The following is a 20,009-nucleotide window of genomic DNA, read 5'->3' on the forward strand; positions in this document are numbered from 1 at the left end:
GTGAATTCAGTTTTGAGTCTGTGTTAAGAATTACAGGCCTAAGGGACTCTAGTCCAGAAAATCATTCTTTCTGTAAGCTGGTTTTCTTCTGTTCGATAACAATCCAGGAGAGGTGAGGCATGGACACACACTGGAGTTTTCACCAAGGGCAGGATGTATCAGCATTTGGGCCACAAACTACCTTCAAAAGCAAGGAATCATACCAGCTTCCGAAAGAGACATCTTTAGGAATGGTCTAAAAAAAAAAACAAAACATTTAATTTTATTCACACCTTGACTACAGGGTAGAGGTTGAGTTTCCAGATCAGATGTGGTTTAAGGTTAGATTGTGAGACCTCAGCCTTTCTTTCATCTGGCTTCATGAGGTTCTTGATTCAATGGGCACCTATGTGGATAATTCATTTTACAAGATTTTTCAGAAGCCATCAGAGATTAAAACAGTGTTGACATGTGAATGGCATGGCTCAGAATGGCTACAGTTTCTACCTAGCCTCCATTGCAGGGATGCCAACATCTCAGAGACGGCTGAACCCTGGGATCAGGCTGGCTTTGGTGGTAAACAGTCCTTGAGAAATTTGTGGCGATGCTGGAAATCACCAAGGAGCCAAGTGGCTTTATATTTACATCTCTGACCTGACCAGGGCTTGCTCCTGAGTCCCCATTCCCTGGCAGAAAACTGAATCTGTTTTTTTGCTTTGTGCAGAGCTGGGCGAGCAAAGCCAGCATCCCAGAGAGGGCAGCTACAGGCAGGGGATTGCTCATGAAGACATTTTGTTTTTCTTTCACAAACTAGTTCCTGGTGCAGGTATTTAGGGAACAAACAGTCCTTTTGTAGACCAAATATAAGCGGTTTGTCATTATCTTGAGAACAAACTGTTTGTTTCTACAGTTGTAAACACACTGAGGACAGCTATTTAGTCCTGCCACTACAATTAATAGCAATTTAGGTCACTTTCACAAGAGGTTAATGTCTTCTCAATATATACTGGCTGTAGATCTAATCTCCCAGAGTTGGTAGCTGTCCTGGTAGCTAAAGGATAGAGGAAAAAAGGCAACGTACCACCTCTTCTCTAAAACATACAAGTTATACAACCAAATGCAGAGAAAATGCTGCAAAGAAGCAGCTTCTTCATGTCCATGTGTATATGTGTGTGTGTTACAGAGGCAGAAAATATAGCCATGGTTTCCTGAGAGAATGTTTCTTGTCAGACACCAGAGAGGCTAAGAGCTTATTTGACTGAACATAATAAGAGGAATTTGCAAAGCACGTGTTTTTACCCCCCCACACACAGCAGTCTCACAAATGTAAACTCTTCTTTCTCCCAATCCCTTCCCTCTCTGAAATCAGACACTGCCATACATAACATTGTGTGCTAATTTTTCTTCTCTCAAAATATTTTCCAGCAGGAGCCATATATTTGTGGGAGAGAAAAAGTCCTCTTCTGAGTGGTAGTGATCTTACTGTCTCTTGCTATGTTTCTGGGTCATCAAGGATCTGACTTATGCACTAAAAGAAAAAATAAGTCAAATTCTTCTGTTAGGGACTGGAATTGCATGTTTTGGTTTTCTTCGCTGGCCCAGCCGTTGGCCTGAGAGTCCCAGCACACTCGGACAGCCCATGGAGCTGGGGCAGCAAGCAAATGTGTCCCATGTGCAAGCAGGTTGGTTGCTTGATATCAAACCCCAGATTTCCTGACCTGTATGGAAAGGCCCTTTCGAGGTCTGCAGGTGGGTGTGTTTGCACCAGAAAAGGAAAAAATCCCTGGATTTAAACAACATAAGGCTGCAACATTGGCCCCAGCCCTCGCTGTTCATAGTAACACAAGCTCAGCACTTCCATTCAGCTATCTGTCAATGTTTTGGGGCTGTTTCTCTTTCCAATCAATCAGCTCTAAAAGACCAGTGATAACAGTAGCTGACACCTGACCTTTTAGGGTGGAGAAGAGGCAAAAAATCCCTGTAGCAGATTGCAGAAAGCACAGTTTTGCTTTTCCAGTGCCCGTTAGCCACATATTTCATACCAAATAAGAAACAGCTGGAAAGACCCAGAAAAACAGTGGATTGCAAGGTGGGTGAGGTTTGGTGCTGATACAAAGAAAGCAAATGTAGAAGGCAGATGTCATATTGGGATGTACAACAGAAGTGTACCTGGGAGGCGGCAACAGCAATTCCTCAGCTTGACTCAGCATTGGTGGATCCCCAGGTGTCCTTTGTTGTCCAGGAAAGTCCAGGGAAGAAACGACCTAAGAGAGAGTCCAGATGAGAGAACCCAAAATGGGCAGAGGAGGAAAAAAGCTCCAGGAAAGACAAAATGACTGAGATTATTGAGTCTGCACCTGTATCTCTTAGCCTGTTGCTAGCAAAGGATCACCCAAGCCTTTTGAGAGAAATCCAAGGGGTGTGCTTGTACTTGACTAATATTTGGCAGTTGGAGAATAATAAATACTTAGCTTTCAGATAAGCAAAATGTTATTGTTTTATAAAATCATAATTTGAGTGTTGTAATTAAAAGCATTTTAATTAGGCATTGCCAATTACGCCTACCAGTCAGCACTAACAACTTGTCATCTGCATGGGAATGTATCCCAGAGAAGGAAAGGGACTCTTCAAATGGTTCTCTATTATTTTTAGACCATTTTTTCCTGTTCTCTGGACTGTTGATTATCCCCAAACTTGCAGCTGAGTAAACCTATATAAAGGGAGAAAATACAGGGGAAATAGTTGTAAAGAGGAAAGTAACCACCTATTGCCCATGTCTGTGGTGGAGAGGGTAGAAGTCACCTTGGGAAGGGTCAGTAAAGTAGGCAAGGTATAAGGAAAAATTGCTTTTGACTCTGCGGGTAGTGAAGCACTGGGGTAGATCACTCAGCAGGACTGGGGGGTGAGGGAGAGGATGTGACTGGGAGTGTCTATCACTGAATTCTAAAAGAAATAGATTAGATGGGCTCCTCTCAGAAAGAATGTACATGAAGATGATCTTCTTTGGGATCAACTTTGTGAGGTCCCTTGTAGCCCTACTCTTTAGGATTTTTGTCAAATATCACACTTTATGCTAAATGGCAAACTTTTGAGGTGCCTTGTGTGACCACATCTCAAGTGCCTGATTCAGGGCCAGCTCATACAGCTGACTGCTCATCTCATACCTTCAACTACCTCCTTCAGCATCTAATAGATGACAAAGATCTGGATTCCAGGGCAATAAAATCTGCTTGAACCCTTTGGCTTTGCAATGTGCAGGAAACTCCACAACCTGGGTCAGAGCCTGGTCCTACACCTTTAAAATGCAAGGAAATTGCATCTGGCAAGTCTGGCATCTCCCTTGCAGGTTTGTGAGGGCACTGGCAAGCATACAGAAAAGTTAGCGAGCAGCAGGCAGCTGTACCGCTGCATCTGAAAGGGAGAAATCCCTGAGGGCTGGCTCACTGTGTCACACAGTACTGAGAGAAACACTTGCCATTTGGGTCTAATTTGTGATTATCCCACTCACTTCAGAAAATCCTGTTTCTTTTTCCAAGACATTAATTTTTTGACCGCAGAATAATTTTTAGCCTAGTTTGTAGTCAGATGCCTGGAACGATACTGCTGCCCACGGAGCATGCTGCCCCTGGCATGCAGCTGGGGCTCGCAGGAGGTGGGGGGTGAGGACACAAAGACAAGCTCCCACCAGACCAGCTTTGTCCCAAGCCACCTGCTCACCTCTGTTCTCCCCAGTTAATTCCTTCCTGCCATCCCCTCAGAGTCTCCATCCCAAGCACCTCCTATGCTTTTACAGGAAAATTTTTCCATAATAGGAAGAACTTTCCATTAATCTCTGGTGTCTGATAGAAGAGAAAGAGGGAAGAGACACAGGTCACTGTGCTGGCCATTGTTGCTTGTCCACACAGAAGCTCTGGTGGTACCGCTCTGGGCTTTCTGACCATCCTGTCCTGCTCTCCCTTAAAGCCACTGAGGACTTTGCCGTCCAGCGCAGTGGAAGTGGAGTACTTCCATAGTGATGCTCCAGTAGGTACCGTCTTGTTCTCAGATTCCTGTGTTCAGCCTGTACCAAGAGCAAGGCCACTTGGAGAAAGCCTGGATTCAACACAAGCCTCTTCAAGCCAACTTGAGGAAGATTTTAAACTTCCTGGAGCAATACATTTTAGAAGATTTTTTTCTATGAAGACATTAATATCAGGCCTGGGCTGTTCTCCCCTCTGCGGGTGAGATCACCATTATAACCTTTGTATAATCTTTGTATTCATACCAGGAGGAGATGAGTGAAAGAGGTCACTTGTAGGTAACGTTCCCACCAACACCGCTGCCACTTTCACACTGCAGACCGTGGGACTGAATCCAGCTCAGCACTGGAAACAGGTTGCTAACCACCCCAAGTGTTCCCTGCTGATCAGGTTAACCTCCTTTAATTAAAGCAGAAAAAGACAGATCATCTATCACCCATAACTTGCTTGGGAAGCATATTTAAAAGATCCCTTCTATTCACTTTTTTGGCAAGAGATGAGCCGATACACTTACAGCTTTTAAGCTGGGAAGATCATATTCTACAGTTACATGCTACCTATGGAGTCAGGTTAGGATTTTAATAAAACTAGTTGAAATGCTCTCAGTATGCCATGATTGCTATGTCAGTTTGCATTGCTGGTGAAACTGAAGGGAATGGCATTTCTTCCGAGAAGCACTTTTTTGCAGATAAATATTTTATTTCCAAAAGTAAATCATTTGACAAATCCACTGCTACTGATAACAGTTTTTTCTTAACTGGAGAGAGCCGCCTTATTTTTCCGTATTTAATAGATCAAGGAAGATGAACCAACAGCCTTTGGGTGCAGTTTCAGAAATGCTTGCTGTTCACCCTCACCCTTTACCGGCTCCTGCAGATATGTGACCTACAAAACAGATCATCCTGATACACCATCTTCAGAGCAATTTATTAGGCTGGAAAATACCCAACACACGACCCTATAGGGAGCTGCCTGGAAGCCAGAATGGGTCTGTGCTAGGCTAAGGAGCTAAGGATGACCTAGGACACAGGCTTAATCCATGGATTGTAATCCAGTCCTTCTGGGCTGATTTGAGGACAGAACTCCTCCTCGACTGGGGTGCGGGAGAGAGATACCGCTGGCTTCCCCTCCTGGGGAGGCAGATCTGGGCACTGGGCACGGAGCTGCCCAGCACTTCTTTCCCTGCCAGAAAAGAGAAAATCTCCTCATTCCAGAGAAAGATAATTATCCCTGATCAACCAAGTCCTCAGTCTCTAATCTGCAAACAGCTGCCGGTACATAATCACTCTCCTCATTAAAAGTGACAATGCTCCTGCTCCTAGCTTCACCAACACCCTCTCCTCCGGCACTTGCTTGACATCCCCTCTCATCTCCTCCTGCTTCTGACTGAGTGATATGATCCCTTTCCAGCAGCTCCTCCTGAGCACCACAGTCAAAAAGAAGTGGTGATGGCTCTTCCTTCTGCGTGCCCTTTCTGGCAAATTAAGGCAGAGCTGAACCCATGAACCTCAGATCAACGCTGGCTGCCTTTTGCTGCTGCTTGAACCCGCAATCCTAAGTCAGACCCAATTGCTCCACCCTATACGAATGCTCCTCATTTTATCTCAGTGCCAGAGATGTTATCGAGGCCATCGTGATAAAAAGGACTGGATATTTCTGTGGATAACGAGAAAAGTCGCTACAGGGGAATGAAGTTCTCCTGGTGTTCGAGCTGGAGCATCAGCAGAGTGCTCAGAGCAGAAGCTTCTTATCAGGGCCAGGAAAACACTGGCTGTCTCGGATGCGTTGGGACTGCTCTCAGCTCTTCTTCCTTTGAACTTGCTCCTGCCAGGCATTGCTCAGAGACAGGATATGTGGTCACCTCTCCTCCTCTGCTTTTACTCAGCAGTATCTAAAAAAGTTGCTCATCTGGGATGTCTCCCAGCCTCTTATATCAGCATGGTTCCTGTCTAGCACAGGCTTAAATAACAGCTATCACTGATGTCTCCCGATGAGTATTTGCCTGTCTAAATAGTCCTTTTTATTTCGCAAATGTTCTCATGTTATTCTGAATTAAACGAGACACCCTCACCAATTTTCTATTTGGAGCAGGCCAATGTCTCAAACTGCCTGCTCCTTTTGGAGCAGAAACCAGAAAAAACACTTGCTGACTAGCAAAAGGCCTCATTCTGTCCATGTCTCGCCTTTCACACCCATGCAAAAGTCTGTGTGCACGTGTGCCTGGGTGCGTGTGCGTGGGAAGTTATTTGCACTCCACTTGCAAAGGTGGAAATTATGACAGAAAGCGAGAGGCAGGTCTCATTGGGTCTAAAACTTAAGGCACCTGCAGTACTCTCGTGCATATTCCTGTGGGAACTGGGTTTTGAAGTCTCTGGGGTCAGTTTTAAAGTCTCATTGTGAAGCAGCTCCAGCCATGTGTGGGAAAGGCTGCTGGAAACCAGCTAATGGAGCTGTTTGCTGCCTGCTCTCCCTCATCCCTTCTGGGGCCAGTATTGGGCATGGCATCTTAATAGCTGCAAGATCCAGCTAATCCCATCGCACGAGCGAAATAGCCCTAAATCATCCCTGTCTGATTCTTGACTCCAAAGAGACATTTCATGGGTGATTGTGAGTGATACAGTGTGTGGTAATGGATGTATTTAAATGGGATTTATGGGTGACACCTGTCACATAGACCCTTCCATCAGTGACAGGCTGGAGAGATTTACACAGTGACACTGAGATGTGAGCTTGTTGTAATAGCTCCCTCAGTCACCAGCACAGCGTTTGAGCCTTACAGCTTTTGTCAGAAGCACAAACTGGGCTGCTTTGGCCACTGTATGATGTAGCATTACACGAAATTAGTGGCAAAGAGTTGAGTGCATCTTAGCATCTGTCCACAGCGGATTTCTTTAAACCCCAAAGCTCCACTTGCCTTTTCAGCAAACATTGTAGGAGGTGTTTTGATGAGCCATTGGTCACAAGAACTTCACGGGAGCAAGAAGCTCTCAATAAGGTCACCAGCACATGATTTCTCCTCTCTCCTGCATGCTCCCCACCTTTTCCTTGTCCCTGTTTCCTGGTGACTCTGGCTAAGGCTGTCACTCCAAGGGTCCCAGCTTGCCTGTACCCCCAGCTGTGCCATCAGGTTGTCTCCTCCATTCCTGCCTAGACCATTCAATTCAGGTTCCTATTCTCCATTTCTTCAGGCAGCCACTTTTCTCCCTGCATCTCCAAGCTGCAGTTCGAAACGCTCTCCCCCACCTCCTTATTTACTTCATCTGCAGGCTCCGCAGCAGACACTTCTCCCAGCCCCATCCAGAAAAGCCTTCCTGCCCCTTCCCGCTAGAGGATTAGCGAGGATATCTGCAATGAGATTATTTCTAGGAGACCACTTATGCCGTCCTGATGTTAACTCACAATGTCAGCTCCGCTCAGGCACAGCCAAGCTGCAGAAAGGTTCCAGGCATGATTTCTATTGTTTAAGATTTTACTGGGGAGGGGGCTGGTAGATTGATTTATTTTTTCCTCATAGCTCTTTCCCCAAAGATCTGTCTTTTGCTATTTATGTGAAGCAGTTCATATCACAGCACACACACACACACACGTATCAAACAACTGAAGTCACCAATCAGTCTAAACATGCACAACGTACACAATATTTTGCTCCCTGAGCTACCAAAAGCAGCTGGATACTACCTTGAATTGACCTGTGGGAGTTGACTCTCCGAGAACATTTTCTCACTAGCAGCATGATACATTTCTTGGTTCTTGAGCTTTCTTTTTTTTAATATATATCTTTATAATTCTGCCATAAGGCAGCCATGGATTTGTAAAATTAGCCTGTCATAACAAATTCATGTCCTCATCAAAGGCTGCTGTTGTGCTTCCTCCCAGACTGGAGCATTCACAGACTAAAGCTGCATTATCACAGTAATTTCAAAGTTCAATAGTGTATTTTCAAAAGCAATTGCTTTTAAATACAGTTTCTTACATAACAGCAAATTTAGACTTAGACTTACCTCAAAATGAAAATGAAATTCTTTAAATAATAAGTCAGCTCCTGTTCACTCTTGTCTTTGCTTTTTTTGTTCTAAAATGATCCAGTTGCCCTTGGTATCCCTGAAAGAGCAAGGTTAGAAGGACTATATAAAGCCTTTTTATCACAAAGAGGGGGATTTTCAAACCCAGAGGAAAGTAGATTGCACATTTTTAATCTCTCAAAAGTTACTCTTTCATGTGACTCTCAGGCCTGAATGAGAACCTCTTCTGCAGAGAGGTCCAGGGCAGTCTGGGATTGAGAGTTATAGACGGCTATGCCAGAGGCTAGGGTTTGAGGAGAAGGGGAAGCTGTAGGTTAGGAATGATAAGGACTTTGATGGAAACCTTTCTGATCAGTAAAACCCCTATCACTAACCCAGAAAAGCTTCTCCTTTGGATGCAGTACACCATCTTTTTGCTTCTAGATGAGTCAAGTCCCGCTCTTGACAGGGTCAAACGTTCTTCTCCTTGAAATCTTGTCTCCTCGCATTTCCTTGTCTCCTTGTTCTCCGAATTTTCCTCCTGGCTCCACAATTGCTCTTTCATGCAGTTGGTCAGAAAACTAGCCTCCTCACCCAGGATTTCCATGGGGATGTCCTCTTCAACTATTTCTTGTCCACAAAGAACAGCCCAGCCTCCCTCCCTACACATACTCAGCACATCCACCTCTCTACCCCAGACGGTCTTGCCTGAGATTCATCTCATTTTCTGGGGAGATGCACAGCTTGGACGTGTACAACTCAGCAAGCCACTTGCTGAGCATCCTTGGCTGGCAAGAGAAAGGAAGACCTTGTTGAGCACAGTTCACCTGACCTGTCTGAGATGTCTGCTTTAGGTAGCTGTCTTCACAAATATCCTCCAAACCACCTCCATACCACTCTGCAAATCCACCCTGAAGACTTTCCTTTCCCCTGGCAGCAACCCACAGGTCCTGGGTGCATTATATCACATTAACCAATAAAGTCAGGCTGTTTGCTTGTGCTCCCTCCTCTGCCTGTACTCCCTATTTTATTTTTCCTTGTTTTATTGTTACGCTGTAAGTTTCAGAGGTGCTGTCTTCTAATCAAATTCCTAGGTGCAACCAAAATAATAATAATGATGTTGATGACACACATTTCCAATTAGTTGTGACAGATTTTTGATTGGTGAATCTACACAGGAGGATGCTGGCTAATAAGTGTTTGGATTAGTTCCCACTGGAATCACTAGGAGATTTTCCTTTGTTTTGCACAGGTGCTGGCTTGTCTTGTAATATAATTTGAGGACACAAGCACTGAGCCCTGTTACCGCTGAATCAATGCTGACACGCCTGTTGGCTTTTGTGAGAACTGCGGTCAAAACGGTCAGGTTTGTGAGCCTAAAGGCACTTTAACTCAAGACGCTGATCATCCCAAACTACCATCTATGTACAAAGATGTATAATAATTTATACGAACGTGAACTGAAAAGCTGCAGGAATTTGAGCCTCTAAGCCCAGCGCTTACCCTGCGGTTAATTAAGGCTATCTCTTTATTTGTCTTTTCCCTTGTGGGGTCTCAGACAGCAACAATCCAAGTGAATAGAAGACGCTCTTAAGTTAACCTTTCTTTTCTTGGCAGTTTGGGAAATTATAGCTTATTGATTGCAAATAAATTCCCTACCAACTGGTGCTCTAAGTTACAATGTGTAAAGAAACAAACCGTAACAGATACAGAGCTTTCAGGTCCCCTTGCATGCTGGGGGCAGATTGTTTTATCCAGACCCTTTGCATAAAATATGCTCAATAACCAGCAGAGATAATGTTAAAAGAAGTAGTAGATGAGCTTTACGAATGAGCAGGCAAACAGTGTGACTGATGTGGTATCTTTTGGGAAGAGTGGGCGTTGAGCATCATGGAAATGTATAGAAACAGATGCTGACTTTTGAATGGTAACTAACTGCTGCATTTTGACCACAGGGTTTGAATGCTCAGAGGTGTTGAGGTGCTCCTGGTTCTACTCGGGCTGTGGGAAGTCAGGAAAGTGTAAAGAAGTGGGGGTAAAAAGGGCAAAACTGGTTCCCAAGATCACCGTCACCAACACTGCTGGCCTCTTGCATAGTGGTGAATCTGATCCAGTAACATTGTGCTTTACACAGTGCTTACAAATAAGAGAAAATTTCCCAAGAGGCTTCCAGGCCCAAGAGAGTACATTGCTGCTGTGGTTTGGAAATAGGAAAGGCTTTTTCTGTGCTAGGCTGAGAGCACCCGCAGACTTGCCGCTGGAGTCATCGTGCTGGCTTTTCATGACAAGCAGACAGCTGTTGGTCATTCAGAGAAAAGTTCATAGGCCTCTCAAGTTTTATATCTTTGCTAAAGGCTGGTTCAATCACAGAAGAAACAAAATATTGGCTATTGGCTGCCAGTCACTCCTTGCTTAATCGGTTCATCATCCAGTTACGTAGGAGGAGCCGTACTGTAGCATAGAGGTGAACCAAGACTAAATAGTGAGTAATAAGGAGCACACACCGAAAGCAAAAGGCTGAATGTCTTAGCATAAAGTTCACAGGATGAATTAATGAATGATTTTCATAGAGAAATAAGAATTATATTCTCAAAGGAGATTACTCACAATGAACAATTCGATCAGATCCAGCCCAAAGAAAGGAAAAGGGTAAGAATAAATAGTCCTTCTCCAGAAGGAAGGGCTATTAATACTGCAATGTCTTAATGGTTCACACGAGGACCATTGTTATCAAGTGTATTTATTAATAGCGTGGATGCCTGAGCATTCATTTCAATGCATGAACAGTGAAAAGAAAATTTGTGGATAAATATGAAATTATATGTAATGGTCAAGTCTTGAATGCTCAGTTAGGAAATTCCGCAAGTTCCACGATGGGGCAGTGCGGTGGCTGAACAAATTTGGTGCATAAAAGACAAAGTAATGGAAATTGGAAGGGACAATCTGAACCATTCATGCCCATTAATGGTTTCTAAATTGACTGTAACTGCTCAATAAAAGCTCATCATCAATGTGAAAATGCAATGAGAACATCCGCTTGGTGTGCAGAAGCTGTCAAAAAGTAAACCAAATTTGTGAGCTAGGAAAGGAAGCAAGAAAGAAATGCAATCAAACATGGTCTAGGAGGGTCACACTGCCAGAGACCTCCTTGCTTGGTGGCCCATCCCCAGATCTCAAAGCACCGTGCTGCAAAACCGCTGTTGTCACCTCCCCTAGATCATGACAGCAGGAGTCTGCACAACAGATTAGCCCCAAAAGAAGGCTTTCCCGACCTCAGTCCACCAATGGCTGGGAGAAGTCCTTGTTTTCCAGCCTTGATGCAAGTGTGTGTACCTCTGTCGTAAGGTCAGATGTCCTCCTGCACAGGGAGATTATTCACACCTACCCCTGGTGTTTCTCACCTTGATCCTCCATCAAATCAACTCAGGACGGCAGGCATCAGCCCTGTGCACTGTTAATACCAAAATAACAGCCACCATGTAGGGAACCGTCCAAAAAGCTCTTCCAGAGCTGGCATCTCCTCCCTCACCCTTGCTGTTGGCCTCAGGATCCAGCAATGTCCTTCAGCAAGCCAGGTGCTTTGTCATCCTTTAATAGTACTAATTGCCTAATTATCTGCTCAAGCACCGTGGTGAAGCATTTTAATGTTTTAATCTCCACTTCCCCAGGCTCCTTCCTTTGGAAAATGAATACCTGTTGCAGGGAGGTGAGTTTCTAATCCTTGCATGAAAAAAACCCCCACCATGGAGCAGCGAGTCCCAGGCAGCAGCACCAATCTCACGTCTCACCCCTTTCCACATGGATTCCTCCATCACCCTTTCTACTTCTGTCATCTCTGCCTGTGTTGCCCGCAGAGCTGTCTAGGCTGGGCCTTCAGTGGTTTTCACAAGTCTGTTTTTTCCCCCCACCTCAGCCAACAATACACTTCATATTTTCTGTAAGAGAAGAGGCTCTTACCTCACCTGCCCTGAACCCTGAACACCCCAGAGTTGCCTTCACACCAGTGCGATCTGTTTGAATTGGGTGTTTGCAGCTGTTTGGGTGATTTGGATTATAGAACTTTACATATGATTTCATCAGACCCTGAACTTTTGTGCTGGCTTTCTGTGCTGGCTGTTAGAGCACCTGTCAGCAGACACTTGCAAGTTCTCCAAGTTTCCTGCTCCAAAACCTTCCCTTATCCTAAGCCTACCACTGTGGACATGGATGTTTGGCAGAATATTTTCCCTTGGAGTACAGCTTGTCTTCAATCACCTTCCATGTAGTGCAGCACTTAATACAAGTCACGTAGCTCTCTTCCTTTTCAGCTGATACACATAGTAAGTTAAAATGCAATCTTATGCCAATTCCATAAACAAGCTTCCAGCTAGCATTCTCTCCCTAATGTCCTCTACTCTCTGCTTGGGTACTTAAAATCTTCCATTACTCTACTCTTTCTACATATTTCATTGTTCGTTCAAATCACCTTCCAGTCCAGTCTTTTTCTCCTGTCTAGAAAAGGAGGGATGCTTTTCCCATCTTCCCATTTACTGCATACTTATCTCAAAGTATGTTGCTAAGCAGGTACTCGTGGTAGGGTCTTTCAAATAAAAATGATGCATGTAAAATAACGTACAGGTAGCAGTGATCACTGCAGTAAGGAAGGTCCCAGTTCTGCATAATTCCACTGGCTTCACTGGAGCAACTCTTCATACAAATCGGGGCAGATGGAAAGTGTTTCTGGCACTGGCTGCATTAGAAGTTGTTATTTTCAGGTACTCTTAATAGATTTGCAGAATGTTGTCCTTTGCGCTGAAATTGCCTATAATCAGCACCTACTCCACAGTGATTTTTCCCTTGTTTTGAAAGTTTGAGCAGAATTAGGAGAGCTGCTTTTGAATACGGTGAAGAGGAGAAAATCTTCTTTTTTTTTTTTAAATCTTTCTGACCTTTTTTTCTTGGCAGCTCTACAGCTGAATTGGCTGTGGTTTGAAAGATGCAATTTGGCAGGAAAATAGCCCTCATTGGGGAGCAGTGCAGGGCTTTGTATTGCAGGAAATTGGGTTTGATTTGCCCATGCTACGAGTATTCAAAAATTGCAATCTGACCATATGCAGTGGAGGGCTTTTGCTAAGCTTATTAAAGGACATGGAGACCAGGGAACAGAATCTGCATGTCTGCCGAGCCAGAACAGAATTGAGTTCCTGAGGGATGGGCAAGGAGACCCCAGCATGGCAGAGTGGGGTGCTCCACTCCTTCCACCCTCAGCACCACTCTCTGCAGAAGGCAGGAAGGGCTCCTTGGGGTCAGGCTCAGCTGGAGATGGGCATGAAGCAAGAGCCACCCACAACCTGCCTTTAAGTACTGAAAAGCATTTTCCCCAAGCTTGTACCTGTGGTTTGATTTTGCATGTTGAAGAGTCTCTCTCTGCACCCCAATGCATGTAAAACCATGCTTATTGCCATGCATGTGAACTATACCACTATTTTCAATGGCTTTTTTCTGGTTAAGGTCTTGCAGGATCAGATCCATGCTGCATAATGAAATGAGACTTTTTCCTAGGCTGTCTCCAAGTCCGAACACTGGGAAAACTGAGTCCACAGCAATAAATAGGATCCATATTTCCGATTCATTTTAAACCAGAAAAGAGATTTTTCGCAAACTTCCTCAGCTATAAGGATTCTTCAAATCCTGTTCACTCCCTTTAAATATTAAATCATTCTCATGCAGACACCAGGCATAGCCCTTTTCAAAAAGCAGTGCATAGAGCTGCAGGAATACTGGCAAATCATATTCACATGCACATTCTTTGGAGTAGTTGTGGGACAAAAATGAGGATTTTTTTAAACCTTGTGGGTGAACTGACTGAATTAGTGGAACAGAATATTTGATTAAAGTAAAAATATCTTTGGACTTGGCCACTGGAAATCAGTTTGCAACAGTGATTTCTGATAGACAGTTGTACTGCATGAGCAAATTCAATGTTTAGGGAAAAAGGATCAAGAGACAGGATGAATAAGAGATATAGTTCATAATAACTAAACATTGAAAAACACGTTCCTTGTGAACATGGTGCTGGCCATCCTGGACTGATCTGCTATGGCATTGTTCTCTTTGTTACTAAACTGCATTTTCCTAACAGAAGTAATTTTATTTTTTTTATTCAGAGCCAGTTTCAAGAACCCTGATTCATGCTGGTTTGTAGCTTACTCTGAAAATATCCCTGCTGAAACCAAAGTGGAGGGATAAACTAACTAGTATACATATAAATTTATACACAGAGAGAGGGAGAGGATTAAATTGAGCTGTTTGCCTTACAAACACTTTCCACTTTGGTGAGCCAGGGAGATGAGGATGAGATGTTACATACAGTTTATCTGATCCATACTCTACCTATGGCCTCTGTCGTTCATGTCCACTCAGTAAGATGGGCAATTCATACTTGTTTTTCATTCCACTTTGACAATACTTTCCTCATTATTCGCAGCATGAGAATACATAAAGCATAAAAAGTGAGGCAGCACTATTTCTGCCTTGCGCTGCAGTAGAAAACCCATTAATTGCATTTTTGGCAATGAAGCACAATGAGGTACATGCGTATAGGACTTAAAGCTCTTTAAATATGCAGGAAATGTTCCCCTAACGGAAAGCCTTCACTACTTCGGAGCTGCTCTCTGAAGTGCCAGTGACACAGGAGTGACTTCACCGGACTCAGTGTCATTGGGATGGGTGATCATGCTTCAGGCAAAGGTGGCAGCAGCTGGCCAAGGTGTGTGAAAGCTGGGGCTGCTTTTTAATCCGGTTGTCAGGAAATCCTGTACCTCCAGGAGTACTGAAGATAGTGGAAAGGAGGATAATATTATGCAGCTTGATATAAGTTATAACCCAATGAAAAAGCTACATCAGGGACCCTTGAGATTACACAGATGGTCATTCAGGCCCTTATGTTAATGCTTTGTGATATGGGCTTTGCTGTGTGGCTGCACACTGTTTCTCCCATGATACAGTAAATCATACCGGGTTTTTTCTTCATTTGCAGCCTCCTCCCCCATGACAGGGGACACATAGCGGCAAAGATACAGTATGATTTCCTGCGTCTCCATGTATGTCCTCTAATTTGGCTCTAACATTATCTTTTATTACCTGTCCTCAGTTCTTCTCAAGGCACAGATAAAGAGCTACAGGCTGAGTTTCGGGGTGAAAGAAGGTAACCGGTGCTCACAGCAAGACACATGTCTGTGCAGGGCAATAGGAGCTCGAGATCTTCCAGTCCAGCTTCCCACGGCCACACTGTGGTGCTTTGGGATCCAAACATATTACAACTGAAGGTGGGTTTAGGAATGAAACAGCAACTATTGGACCAGCTAATCCTGGTCGTTTTAAATTCAGAAATGACTGCTGATCTAGAGGAATTGGGAAGAAGAGCCCTTAAGAGAGTGAATTTATATTCTGAGCTTTTACTTCTCACTCACAGCTGTCTGAAAAATGTCACTCCCCCACCCAGCTACTCAATGAGGAGAAGAGCATGAGGAGAAGGAACAGCTCAGATCTGGATGGGCTGTTTGTCAGGTATGAATTCTCTCATCCAGCCACTCTCACTTCTATTCAGCACATGTAATGAATGTCTGAAAAATCTGGAAATTTATGTTCAGATCAATGGGAGCTGATTAATTACCTAAGATGTATTCAGATAACAGAGTTGAGAGGAAAAGCAAAGGCAATGCTTTCAAAAATGCTCAATGAAGTAAACCAAGTACACTGAGAATATGTTTAAAGGATAAGTGCAAAGACGACCCAGGCAAGTGGGGTATCAAAGAAAGGAGACATCCAAAAGCCAGTCTTACAATCAACAACATAGACATGAAGGAGAAAAGAAATCTCTAAAGCTATTAAAAATCTGGAAGCCTATTAAAAATGGATGAAAAAAGGTACAAGGAAATCAAATCAAGAGACATGGAGTGGCACTTACGAAAGAAACCTTTAACAGAGTGGAAAAATTACTCCGTGATCCAAGTGAATTTAAATAGTGGCACCAGTGATGATGGAGAACGGCACTTTCTTATTTCACAGACCCGCTCCCAACAGATGAAATGTTGATGCGCCTTCAGTCTGTGGGAATACACTGGGTATTCCCAGTGTTCATCCGGTGTGTCCAGCCATGGTGTCCCCACCTCAGCTGATCAATGACACAACTGCTACTTAAAAATCGGCTCTGCTCTGCCTCCTGCTTCAGCAACAGGATCAGCTAATCCTGCTCACGTCTTGGTTATGTATTTTGAATCGGGAAGACCACTGTGAAAGCCAGCAAGCATAAGGTTAGTGCAAGTGGAAGCTGAATCTGTCTCTCAACTCCTTCCTGCACTAGTAACCCTCTCAACACCATGATCTGCCAAGGGCCCTGCAGAGGTGGTGTGCCCAGCCTGCGGTGCTTGCTGCAGCTCGGCACCGTGTGGGTTTTAAGCTCTTTGTCCATGGAGCTGACTCTGAGTGATGGAAGGGGGAGAAAGCCGAGCTAATATTGGCACACAAGAGCAGGTTGATGTTTTTATGTCCAGCCTCAAAGTACAGACCTTCTGCAAAGGACTAACATTTTTTCCAAGATGTGATGGGAAGTCCCTTCTGCCCCAGCATCAGGTGCCTTCTAGCAACACACCAGACTCAAGTACCAATACCTTGGATGAAAGCAGGTGCTTGTGGGGGTTAGAAAGGCCTTGCCCAGTCCTGTTCCTTCCAGGTGAATAGTGCCCAGGTCTGGCTTCCTCTCCCTTAAACCCCATCTCCCCCAGGTGAAAATCTACTGGCAGCTCTACTTTTCCTCACTTTCTTACTTTCAGCTTTATTTTGTCTGCAGAAGCATCAACACTAACATCCAAAACATTACTCCAGTGGCAAAAGAATTAAAAAGTTACCACCAAACCAGGAGATTTTTATAACAGAATCATGGGGCTTTTCATGTGAAAGGTTGAACGTGCGGAGACATCGGAGGCATTTGGGTGGTGACCATCATTGCTGCACCTCCAGGCAAAGCAACCAGGCAAGTCTGGCTGTGCTGCAGGAGCTGTGACCCACACCTTTCACCTCCTGCCCAGCCACTTGTTTCATATCCCCCTCCCTCGCTGTAGGACTGCAGGATGAGAAGAGACCTCCAGCATCCACACCATATAGCTCACCAGAAATGTCTCCATCTCTTCTTCAAGCCTAGGTTTAGTTTCCTCCTTCCCTTAATCTTCAGGAGACTGTTCCAGATCATTACAACTCTTCTATTAAAAATCTTCTTATAACTTCCTAAATGCTTTCATGGCCAGCATGTTACATTTGTTCCTGTTCCAAGATAGTCCTTTAGCTTAAGTAGCTTTCTTCCTCCTCTCTGTTTATTCCCCCTTCCCTCATCGCAGTCACGTCTCCCTTGGCCATTGCTTTTTCCTATTACACCAGCCAAGCCCTTCCTCTCCCCGGGCAGACGAGCTCTCAACCTGTACGGCCCCTTCTGCAGCCTTTCTGTGCACCGTCCCATTTGCTGTCCTTCAACAGGGGTGGCAAGAGACATGCAGTGGTCCTGGATGCGGCCGCGCCTGGGCAGGGACGCAATACTCATATTCACCCGTTCCTAGTGGGAAAACGTTGCCTGGGATAAGCACATTTGCCTTTTTTAGAGCTGCACCATGCTGGCAGCTTACCATTCCCCCGTGACAGATGAGTGGAAACAACTTTCTCTCCTGTTCTGTCATTTCTAAGTGATGAGGCCCAAGCTTCAAGCAGAAATTCCTGTTATTAGTCCCAGTGTGCACAGCTCTGCACTTTGTACTATTGCATTTCATTCTGTTTCTATTACTTCCCTCGTCAGGATCATCCGAGTATTTTATTTATTATATGTGCTCCGATTTTCCATTTACCTTCAGGTCTTTAATTATTCTTTCCTCACAAATTTATTCTAAGCTTTGCATACTGTCGATGTCTCTAGTTGCCTGGATCCTTTATTTCTCTTTTTAAACAGGAGAACTAGGCTTGCCATTTTCTCCTGCTCGATTCATGTATTAAAAATCCTTAAGAGTGGACTCGTGATTTCATGTGCCAGTTCTTTTAGGAGTCTGGGCTGGATTATTTGTTCCCCCTGGCTTCAGTGCATTAAAGCTCTTTCAGTTTTGCTTTCACCTTGGATGCCAAAATTTCCATTTTTATAAATCTTGTGCCCATTAGCTATCATCCCTGTGCCCTTGTATCCCGAAGCATCATCTTTATTGAAAACTGAAGCAAAGTACTCATTTAGGTTTTTTGCTGTAACTACATTTATTTTTTATTTCATCCGTCCTGCTTTCTTTTTTGTCTGTGTGACCTAAGATTTCTTACTTTAAAAAAAAAATATTTGCAAGTCGTAACTCAGCTTGAGTTTTGGCAAGTCTCATTTTAGCCTTGCAGGTTCTGCACTCTGAGGGAGTTTGTTGATCAGTCTCTTCTTCTGTCCCTTTCAGGCTCTCTGCTTTCTGGCAATCTCTCTTCCTGGAGACCAGCTGTATATTTACTCCCTTTGCCTGGAATGTGCCTTCCAGATCAGTTTTGCACTTTTGACTTCCCAAGGTCTCCCCTGCACTTAGGCCCTAGTGCTCTCCTGTAGAGATCACGAGTAGAGCTGACTGCATTTGTTTGCTCTGTTTCTCAAGGTCTGCCCTTCCCTTTTCAGCTTGGCCAGCATCAGGAACATCTGCCGTAAGGTTGCTGGGACAACCCAGACTCATGGTCAGCTCATGGTCCCACCTGAGGACCATGCACGGCCAGGACAGGAGGCTGGGAATCCAAGTGCCAGCAAGCACTGTTCGTAGTGTCTGCAGGCCACCCTGTCCCCTCTCCCTCTGGGAATACTCTGAACATTGCTACTTTTGACATCACTGGGTAGTTGAAGAAAAAGTAGCCAGATTCTCTTCTGTTCTTATTTTGTAACAATAAGAACAACCTCATTCTTCCGCTCACCGTACCCCAAAGTCTTATGGCAACAATAACATAAAAAAGGAAATAAGAAACTTTTCTAAGAAATTAGCAACCTTTCCCCTGCACACATGGTTCCTGCGGTTTGGTTAATGTTTAAAAGAGCTCATGTTACTGATATTGCAATTCAGATCTGATTAAAAAAAGACTCCTCGGTAGAAAGCTGAGGTTTCTCATCTGCATTTCTTCTACTTGAAGATCTCTCATGTGTCTGCAAGTGCAGTGTCTCTGGATGGTTTTCAAATGACCAAAACCAACCAAACAAAGAAAAAGCAGTTTTAAGGTAGGCCAGTGTTAGAGGAGAGATCCTGGAGAGTTTTGTTCCATGCTGAGATATTCTGCAGCAAAATAGGGCATCCTGCACCAGCCATCCTCATCCTCTGTGAAAGGGGACATGACGGAGTTGGAACAATGCATTTTTCATGTGTTTTCTTTTTTTTTTTTAATGAGGTTCATTATTTCCCTGAAATCTTATGACTAGGGAGAGACAACAAGCTCCACTCGTTGTTAGAGTCCAGCGGGAAGCCTTTCCCATCCCATTGAAAAATGTTGAGATGTTAAAGACTTTCCCAATTTATACTGAGATGAAACCAAGACCTTGTTAAAAAGAACAAGGCAACATTCCTCTGTGTTTAGGGGCACTCCCATGAGACAGTAAACCTGGACCCAGCCCTGGCTTTTTCCTGAGCTAAACCAGCAGCTCATATCCAACCCAATCCCGTGTTCGCTCGGGAGGTGCAGGACTTGCTCACGCTCTGCTGTCCCCAACATTTCTACAACGTCCCGAGAAGGGTCGGGAGTCTCCTCTTCTCACCCAGAGCCAGGGGAGCGCAGGTGTGGGGTGAAACAAAGGGACGAGTGGGACTGGGATGGGTGGGAGCAGACAGCTCAGGGAGAAGGGGAGGCCGTCGGGGTAGCGGTGATCCCCAGAAAGGGACTGCTGAAATGCAGGGGAGCATAATGCAAGTAGGGAGGCATGGGCACTGGCCTCCTCTGGTGCCCGGAGATTTTCCAGCTATTGATTTTGCATATGAGGGATCCTTACTGATGA

This window comes from Ciconia boyciana, chromosome 14 (assembly GCF_034638445.1).
Source record: "Ciconia boyciana chromosome 14, ASM3463844v1, whole genome shotgun sequence".
Classification (NCBI taxonomy): domain Eukaryota; kingdom Metazoa; phylum Chordata; class Aves; order Ciconiiformes; family Ciconiidae; genus Ciconia; species Ciconia boyciana.